Source organism: Hippopotamus amphibius, chromosome 3, assembly GCF_030028045.1.
Source record: "Hippopotamus amphibius kiboko isolate mHipAmp2 chromosome 3, mHipAmp2.hap2, whole genome shotgun sequence".
NCBI lineage: Eukaryota > Metazoa > Chordata > Mammalia > Artiodactyla > Hippopotamidae > Hippopotamus > Hippopotamus amphibius.
In genome coordinates, this window is record NC_080188.1 from 197,736,084 (window position 1) to 197,744,966 (window position 8,883).

Genomic DNA, 8,883 nt, shown 5'->3' on the forward strand with positions numbered 1-8,883 from the left:
AATAAAATAAATAAGATGTCCAGACCACAGACTTCCTCCTTAAAGTCTGTGGTCTGGACATCTCTCTTGCCTCACCCTAGTCCCAGCCATGTCCACATCTCCAGAGCACTCTTTCATTTCTCTCTCTCTCTCTCTCTCTCTCTCTCTCAGGCTTTTTTTCTTTTCTCTCCACTATTCTACCCTCAGAACTCTGGGATGTTGTGAAGAGTAAATGTACTAATATCTGTAAATGTTTATTACATGCTTAAAACATAAAATGTGCTCAATAAATGTTTATTATTATTGTTAAAAAAAAAGAGTTGCCTAAACTGATACAAATTTAGTTGTTTTTATAATGACTTTTTAGTTTGTGTGTCATGTGAGTTTTCTCATTTAAAAAACAGCATAAAAAAAGGTTGTGCCAAGTGACTGCTCCACTTATTTGTGATTTTCAAATGGCAGTTGCGAACTGGGAGGCCACCTGGTCGGCAAGAATTAGATATACATCACACCAGCCTTTCAGCGGGAGGAAGGGCGTGCTCCACAGCCTCACAGTCACACATCATTCACACGCGGCCACATGCCTTTACCCGTTTACAGGAGGCTGCTTCTTTTTTTTTTTTTTTTTTTTGGATTAGGCCACAGTGTGTTCTCTGACTCACTCAGGAAAAAAAGAAATCCACCATCAGAAAGAGTTCTGCATCTTTTTCTTTTCAGTTCTGATGGTCTGGGGCACAACAGAGTAGTGCTCTGTTTGGATTACTGTTCCTCAGTTCCCTGCAGCACAGCGATGAAGGATGACGGCGTGTTCTGTCCTCTGTGGTGACAGTGTTTCCCTCAAGCCGTGGCAGAGGCTTGTGGGCACTTTATGGGTTTAATTCATATGAAACGATATGAAGTAATGCCCACAGAATTTCTCCACTGTCCTTTATCTCTCCCAGCTGCATGTCTTCAATATTATTAATAAAATTTCTGTACCGAACCTGGTCATCGGCCCCAAACGTCCACTCCGATCGACAGTAATCAGGCCTGAGCAGTTTGACGTCATTTTCCTGAAAACAGAAAGCGAAAACAAGCTTCTGGCTGATGGCTCCTGACGTCCAGGCTCTTGAATGTAACAGTGGAATCTGTGCCGCTATTTGAAAGTCTAAACAGGGCTGTCCGATGCAGTGTCAGCCACAGGAAGACTTTAAATCTTGTGGTAGCCATGTGAAGAAAAGGAAAGGAAAAGGGTAATTCACTTTAATAATATAGTTTATGTAACCCAACATATCAGAAATATCATTTCAATACATAATCAACAAGTTTTTTAATTGAGGTACAGTTGCTTTACAATGTTATATAAATTTCAGGTGTAAAACATGGTGATTCACGGTTTTTAAAGATCACACCCCACTCACAGGTATGATAAAATATTGGCTGCGTCCCCTGTGCTGCCCAGTACATCGTGTAGCTTATTTATTTTACTCACAGTAGTTTGACCTCTTAGTCCCCGGTCTAGCCCCTCCCCCTTCCCTCTGCCTGCGGGTGACCACCCGTGTGTTCTCCGTATCAGTGCGGTCTGTTTCTCTTCTGTTATCTTCACTAGTTTGTTGTGTTTTTCAGATTCCACATGTAAGTGATATCATACAGCATTTGTCTTTCTCTGTCTGACCTGTTTCACTTAGCATAATGCCCTCAAGATCTATCCGTGTTGCTGCAAATGGCAAAATTTCATTCTTTTTTATGGCTGGGTAGTATTCCATGGTATACATATGCCACGTTTCCATTCATCTGGTGATGGCCGCCATAAAGATATTTTTTTTTAAGAGCACCACTAGCATTCACTTTTTTTTTTTAATTATTATCTTTTTATTTTTGGCTGTGTTGGGTCTTCATTGCTGTGCACGGGCTTTCTCTGGTTGTGGCGAGTGCGGGCTACTCTTCATTGTGGTGCACAGGATTCTCATTGCGGTGGCTTCTCTTGTTGCAGAGCACGGGCTCTAGGCGCATGGGCTTCCGTAGTTGCAGCACATGGGCTCAATAGTTGTGGCTCACGGTCTCTAAAGCACAGGCTCAGTAGTTGTGGCGCACGGGCTTAGTTGCTCCGTGGTATGTGGGATCTTCCTGGAGCAGGGATCAAACCCATGTCCCCTGCGTTGGCAGGTGGATTCTCAACCACTGTGCCACCTAGGAAGCCCACCATAAGAATATTAATGAGAGATTTTATGTTCTTAGACACCCAAATGTGTGTTTTACACTTACAGGACCAGCCACATTTTAAGCGCCCAAGAGCCACAATAATGGACAGTGGCAGGTGTAGGGGCTCTCTCTCTCTCTCATTGCATATAGGATGAGAGCAGGGTCTTAGGGTGTGGGTTCAAAATGTACTTCGTCACTCATGGGGTAATGGCATTCTAGCTGGACCAAGGTGACAGTTCCACAGCCCCGATCTCTGGCCACAAACTCCATGGCCTCTCTCCTCATCTGTCTGGGCTTTTGCTGGTCCTGCTCACGGCAGGTCTGTAGTTGGAGGCTGCTTCGGATTGCATGAGTTGTGTCAGTAGCTTGCTCACAGCTCACAGGTACCTGATTCTGCTCAACTAATGCTAATTTCAAAATCATTCCGTGTCCTTTTTCTCAGTTCAAATCCCTTGCTCTCTCCCTGCAGTTCATTTAGAAGCTTTCTTGCAAAAATACACAACAGAGAGAAGTACCAAGTGAGCAAAAGAGTGAGGACAAAAGCATGAAAAGCATTGTGGGAACCCCTCTAGGAAACTCGACACACCTGAGGAGACCAGTGCAAAGGTTCTCCTGTCCTCAGCTTGGGAAGAGGGTGGAAATGCCTTTCAGAAATATTACAGCAGGTTCCTGAGCTACAGGCCAGCCTTCACTCTCGTTTCTCCTGCTCCCCTTTTAACACGAGACTCCACCATTTCAGAGTAGCTGCAAGCCCAGGGTTGCACCCCGGATTCTAAATGGGACGCGAGAGGCTCCTTTACGGAGAGGACCCGGTGCGTCCACTGCTCTGGGAGGAAGTCCTGTTGGCAACTAGGCTCTGGGTGATACTCTTATTTTGCCCTTGTGCTCTTTCCTCGTTACTTTCAGCAGTTCTCCCCATTAAGGCTCTGTTTAAGTGTGTTGTGGATTCTGCTTGAACGCATGACCTTCCAGCTTTGTGAGACCGAATTTCATTAGCCTCATTTCTGCCTGTTTCCCTGAACAGTTTGAATGTTTAGTAATCTGGCCCATTCCTGGAATGTGGCAACTGATAGGCCTTCCTCACCTTCTTACCTGAGGACACGATGAACTCGATTCTGCCTTGGTGTGGCAGGTACCCAGCCCGGGGGCATCAGGATGACACAGGGCATGTCTGGCAGGGCGATGGGCGCGTGTCTGAGTGTGGGCGCCTGGTCTGGACCCTCTGGGCTGTGCGCCTCTCTCTACCCACCATGCACCTTAGAGGTGGAAAGAGGGGAGGTGGATTCCACATTCACAGTTGGAGTTTCCTCTCCACGCCAGGTTTCCTGCCCTGCTGCCACCCTCAGCTCTACTAAAGTTTCACTTCTGCTTCCATTTCTAGGAGGGGAGAGGTTTTCCTTGAGAATAAAATAGGCAGTGGAGGGCGGTCCCCTTTCTCTGCACCATCCCCCCCCACCCCCTGCAGGTGCCTCCCTCTCCCCCACCCCAGCTTTAATGACGGGCTTGAGTGATCCCCCACACAGACTGAGACCCGGGGGGGCTGCCTGCCGTCTGGGGCCCAGGCTGGTGCCCTGGCCACTCAGTGCCCTGCGCTCAGCACCTGTTTAACCACATCACCCGGTCTGCTGCTTACAAGCACGCGAACTCCACACTTCCCTCCGCTCCCAAATCCAAAGGAATTAACAGGAAATTTAGTAACCATTTACCCATAAATAAGGAAATATGAAATCTGTGCATTATTTAAAATTTTTTGAACACTATTTTTTTAATTCAAGTATAGTTAACTCACAATATTATGTTAGTTTCAGGTGAACAACAAAGGGATTCAATATTTTGTAGGTTATACTCCATATACAGTTATTATAAAATATTGGCAATTTTCCATATGCTGTACATTACGTCCTTGTAACTTATTTTATATCTAGTAGTTTCTTTTCTAAAAGTTTTATTGCAGGGCTTCCCTGGTGGCACGGTGGTTAAGAATCTGCCTGCCAATGCAGGGGACATGGGTTTGAGCCCTGGGCCAGGAAGATCCCACATGCTGTGGGGCAACTAAGCCCATGAGCTGCAACTACTGGGCCTGTGCTCTAGAGCCTGCGAGCCACAACTACTGAAGCCCTCCTGCCATAGCTACTGAAGCCCACGCGCCTAGAGCCCGTGCTCTGCAACAAGAGAAGTCACCTCAATGAGGAGCCCGTGCACCACAACGAAGAGTAGCCCCCAGCAGCAACTAGAGGAAGGCCGCACAGCAACAAGACCCAACGCAGCCAAAAAGAAATAAAATAATTTAAAAAATACAATTTTTTTAAAATAAAAATTTTATTGGGGTAAAGTTAATTTACAGTGTTGTGTTACTTTCTGCTTACAGCAAAGTGAATCAGTTCTACATATACGTATATCCACTCTTTTCTAGATTCTTTTCCCATACCGTGCATTATTTTAAAAGGACATATAGCGAAAATCTCTCAGCTCTCTCCTCACAGGCTACACATTTGCCTTCTTACTATTCTTCCTAAGGTACTTTCCCTGTGTGTGTGTGTGTGTGTGTGTGTGTGTGAGCACACACACGTGTGGACACATGCGTGTGGACACACACGTATGTAAAATGCTATTTTCAATTAGGAATTTTCTGCATCGTTTACATTTTTACACTCATAAAAGGCATTAATTGTGCGAAACGTCTTAAAAATCATCACAATGGTTTACTAACTTCCAGATTTCCTTCCCCCAAGGCACCACAATGTGGTCATTTCATTAAATGCGCTCAGTTGCCTAACACAGCATAGCAGCTTTGTCAGCTCGAAGACGCTGCCCTGGTTTCGGAATTCGCTTTCCTATTATTTCCTGATTCCAAGCACGTCTAGTTCTCTGTACTCCCAATGTAAAAAGCACCAGGATTCAAAAATAGAAAAAAACATGCTAAAAGCGTTCCCTCCCTCATGAAATCGCCCTTCCGTTCGCAGATTCTTGGCCTTCCTTAGGTTGTGCTGGGAGACCGGGAGCACAGCAGCGACACGTCCGCTCCGAGGGCCAGCGGCTGACTGTCGCGCGGCGGGGGCGGCCCCGGATGCGGGATGCGGGGATGAGCCGCTTCATCCCGCAGCGGCGGTGCTGGGTGCCGTCCCAGCGCAGAGCAGGGGGTTCCCGCCGGGGAGCCGCGGGGAGGAGGCTGTCCCGTGGACTCAGGTGGCGCAGGGATCCGGACCCCGGCCGCAAGGACTCAGGTTTGCTGTCGCTGTCAACAGGGCGCTGAAGGTTTCTGAGCGAGGAAACATCAGAGGAGGAGTGCAATGATCCTCTGAAAACATTCCCCTGCTCTGGATTAGAGGGCTTCTGAGTGACAGGAGTCCTGGAGTCAGCACAGCCAGTTTGGAAGCGGCTCTTAGAATTAGATTTGAGGTGATGGAGTCTCGGGCTTACGAGGTAGCGTAAGAATGCGGACACTGGTGACGGAGACTAGGGAGAGGAGCTGATGGTGACTCCCTGATCTTTTTTTCTAATTGAAGTATAGTTGCCTTCCAGTGTTGTTTTCATTTCTGCCGTACAGCAACGTGACTCAGTTTGTGTATATATGTATATGTTCTTTTTCACATTCTTTTCCATTATGGTCTATCCCAGGATTTTGAATACGGTTCCCTGTGCTCTACACTGGGGCCTTGTTGCCCATCCGTTCTATATGTAATAGTTTGCATCTACTATCCCCAAACTCGCATCCATTCCTTCCCCTCCCCGCCCGCCTTGGCCACCACACGTCTGTTCTCTACGGATGACTCCCTGGCCTTGAGCGTGGCTGGAGAGCAGCCACACCACAGGCAGCAGGGATTTTGGAAAGAAGGAAACTGGGTTTTTGTAAGGAAGATGGTCAGTTTGGCTCTAGACAGGTCCAATCTGAGCCAAAGGCTCAGTGGAGAATTGAAGATCTGTAATTAGGGCACAAGTCAAAGGATAGGATTGGAGATTATATATATACACATATATGCATGTTTTTATTATGGAATATAGTGTTTCAGACACATCAGATGTAGACCAAATAATAATGCATTACCACGTCCCCAGCACTTGGCTTCAATAATGATCAACTCCTGGCCCACCTAGTCTCCTCCAGACCCCCCCACCCTGTGCGATGCTGAAGCGTATTCCAGGCAGGGAGAGATTTCAAAGCAGGAAACACAGAACATGTAGATTTGGGAAGACCTCAGAGAAGTTTAAAGCAGAACCTTCTCATCTTACAGATGAGAAAAGCTGAAGGTTGGAGATAGTAATTAATTTCCTCTAATGAAAAAAAAATTTGCAAAAGGCTTTGCCAAGTTTTCATCTTTCTGAGATGAAGTGAGGAAAAAAAGGATGTGCAAATTTTTCATAAAGCTAAAATTCAAATTTTTAAAATCACTGTTTGTAAACATTTTACAAATAACTGTCAACATACTCAAAAAGTAAACATTTGTCTTATCTCGACTTTATTTGTAACTCTGTCCAATAACACCACACGTGCCATTATAGAATGGGTCCTCACACCCACAGCAGAACAAGAGAAGTGTTTCCTTAACTATCTTTGGTTGGTTTTCACGCTGTGGCCCTAGGGCCTGTGGGGTCACTCTCAGTGCGCCTGGGAGACAACAAGAGTCCTATCTGTCCAGAGTTGGAGTCGGTTTACCCGTGGCTGCCAGGAAATTCACCTTGAATGACCTGTCACCTCTGGTTCTACACCTGCCTAGTTTATGGAGAGAAATTTGTGTTGACTGTGGGAAGCAGAAAATATAGCAAGGCAATAAGGGCCGTATTGGTATTAATTCCAAAGAAGGCACAACCTGAATAATACCCAGCCTGCCAACAGAAAGTAGTGATTGTTTTATCGGAGAATATGACTGCTCTGTGGCCAAGTTAGATTTGTTAAAGCAAACTCATCAGCGTGAGTCATAGTTTAAACATGTGGCGATGTTCTCATAAAGATGTTATGAAACCACACACACACACTTGGGCATTTGGGAAAAAATTCTGATTTAAAAAATGTGCTTGGTATTAGAAATATGAACAGGACGCCACTGAAAGTACCCTGTAAAGTGGCATACTGCAGAGTCTAAAAGCCACTTACAATTCCATTAAGGGGTTTGACATATGAAAGATGTTTGCTTCCATCTGGCAATACAGCAATTAAAAAGTAAGTTCAGTACCTCTGTCATATAACAGAATTGGCAGAAGAGCAAAACAAACGTCTGAAAGCATACATGACTAGTTATTTCAGCTAATTAAAATTTCAAACTGTGTAATAATTTGTCACAAACATCTATTACTTAGAATTTTATCACATGGCTCATCGGTGTAAGGTTGCCATCTGTCCTTGCTTGGGAAGAACCTGCTCTTATTCAAGAGAGTATGTCCTTCCTTCCTGTTCTGTATTTCACGTTCCTGCTTTCATGAAATGAAAGACGGTGGCTTTTTAAAAAAATAACATCTTTAATTGGGAAGAAAATATTAGCAACATTGGGACCGATGAAAACAAGTTTCAACTTCTGATCTGTAAACTGTTGCTACATTAAGGGAGGAAACCACTGCCTTGCAGCCACCCTTCCCGACAGGATGGGAGATGTGAGAGGTGGAAGGTGTTGCCAAGATCTCAGGGGGTGAGAGGCTGGGGTTTGGAGGAGCAGGAAGAACCAGAAAGGGGGGTGCTGGGGATGGTGCGGGGAGGAGGAGCAAGAGCAGGCGCTGGTGCCTCCCCTCCACCCAGCGCTGCTGTCTGGTCCTCACAATAAGCCTGTGAGTCAGGGCTCCCTCCCCACCGCTCTCTCCTCCACCTGCTGCCTTAAGAAGCGAGTCTCAGAGAGGGTGGCCCACATGCCCCATGCAATATAAAAAGTGAAACGGAGAGCATGTGGCACACGTGGCTGGAAGAAGGCAAACATGGACATGGAGGATCCTGTGCCCAGCGGTGGGAGCAGAAGCTGGCTGCCCACCTGTAGAGCTGACCGGGGGGTGATGTTACAGCCCAACGGTCTTTGTTTTTGCTTAAATGGGGTCCCCTGCACATGCTGATGTGCAAAGCTTGCTTGCTTTTCTGGTCATACTGTTTTTATCTATAAGCACGTCCGAGTCTCCTGCGAGGCCGCCCCTTCTCTGGTGCTTATTAACCAGCACGCTGGCATCCTGGTGCTCCCAGCACCACTGACGGCACCCCGGCCTTAAGGTTGCCCAGCCTGGTCCCTTTCATGGAAGCAGCTGGCAGCCAGAGAGGAACGAGGCGAGGGGGGGTCCCGAGGGCTCGCACACTCAGGGCAGACGCTGACCACACTGCTGCCTTTGGGCGGAGACCACAAACACCAGGGTTTAGTTACTGCATTGGTCCCTCACCCCCGGGGAGAATGCTGAGGAGGTGATGCTTGTGCAAGAGTCAGCACGTATGTAACGTACCTCTCACCCAGCTAAGCTGATACTAATTTTTTAAAGAAATGAATGTATTGCTGTGTCAAAGCAAAATGCCCATCCTTCCTCCCAGTGTTTAAAGTCATCAGCTGAGAGATTTGGAGGCTGAGCCCGGACGGGCCAGCACCTGCATGTTTCTCAGGCTGACCCTGGACGCCATGTGTTTAAGACGGTGCCACCAAGAGATGGACGAACTCGGACCCGGAGGGGAGCTGCCAGTCCTGCCGTAAGTGAGAAACACGTCTCGGTTTTGTTAAATGACCCAGACTCTGAGGCTGGTTCATTATGCGGCCTGTTTGCTCT